This window comes from Sinocyclocheilus grahami, unplaced genomic scaffold (genome assembly GCF_001515645.1).
Source record: "Sinocyclocheilus grahami isolate Dianchi unplaced genomic scaffold, SAMN03320097.WGS_v1.1 scaffold64.1, whole genome shotgun sequence".
Lineage (NCBI taxonomy): Eukaryota > Metazoa > Chordata > Actinopteri > Cypriniformes > Cyprinidae > Sinocyclocheilus > Sinocyclocheilus grahami.
The window spans coordinates 405,306-405,964 of record NW_015505243.1 but is presented as its reverse complement, the minus strand read 5'-3'; the positions used below and the strand labels follow the sequence as shown (position 1 = coordinate 405,964).

The window sequence follows — 659 nt, the reverse complement described above, 5'->3', positions numbered from 1 at the left end:
CGGAAGCTCCAACCTTCCCGAAGGAGGTTTCGGAAGCAAATACAGATATGAACATTCCTTAGGTGCATATGGAAGATTGGAGGTGATTGTAACCCTCTTGGAATGGCAGAAGTCTGCCGGGGAAACAGGGGCTCGAGGCTATACCATGGACTACGTAGCACCTTAAGGTTCGGACGGGACAGAGCAAAGCTAGGGCTGGGTCTGCCTCCTTCGAGGGCAGCGCTTGCAGGCTCACCACCTGATCCCTGAAGGGAGTAGCGGGAACCTTGGGCACATAGCCGGGCCGGGGCCTCAGGGTTACCTGGGAGTCAGCCGGCCCGAACTCTAGGCATGAATCGTCGACCGAAAATGCGTGCAGGTCCCCTACCCTCTTGATGGAGGCAAATGTAAGCAGAAGCAGAGTTTTCATTGACAGAAACTTTCGATCGACCGCCTGCAAAGGCTCAAATGGGCCCTGCTGTAGTGCTGTGAGCATTAGAGTCAGGTCCCAAGAGGGTATAGAGGGGGGCCGTAGAGGACTTACCTTCTCGCCCCCTTAAGGAACCTGATGACCAGGTCATGTTTCCCCAGCGACTTCCCTTCTACGGGGTCGTGGTTAGCAGTGCTTGTAGCGACATAGACTTTGAGGGTGGAGGGAGACAGCCTTCGCTCCAACCTTG

General features: G+C 55.5%; 1 protein-coding gene across 3 annotated transcripts in view; it reads right to left on the bottom strand.

Annotated features, from left to right (window-relative positions):
• The window catches only part of LOC107584869 (protein SSUH2 homolog), a 22,097-nt gene that overhangs the window by 13,663 nt on the left and 7,775 nt on the right, over positions 1 to 659 (bottom strand). The gene's annotated exons all lie outside the window — the stretch shown is intronic.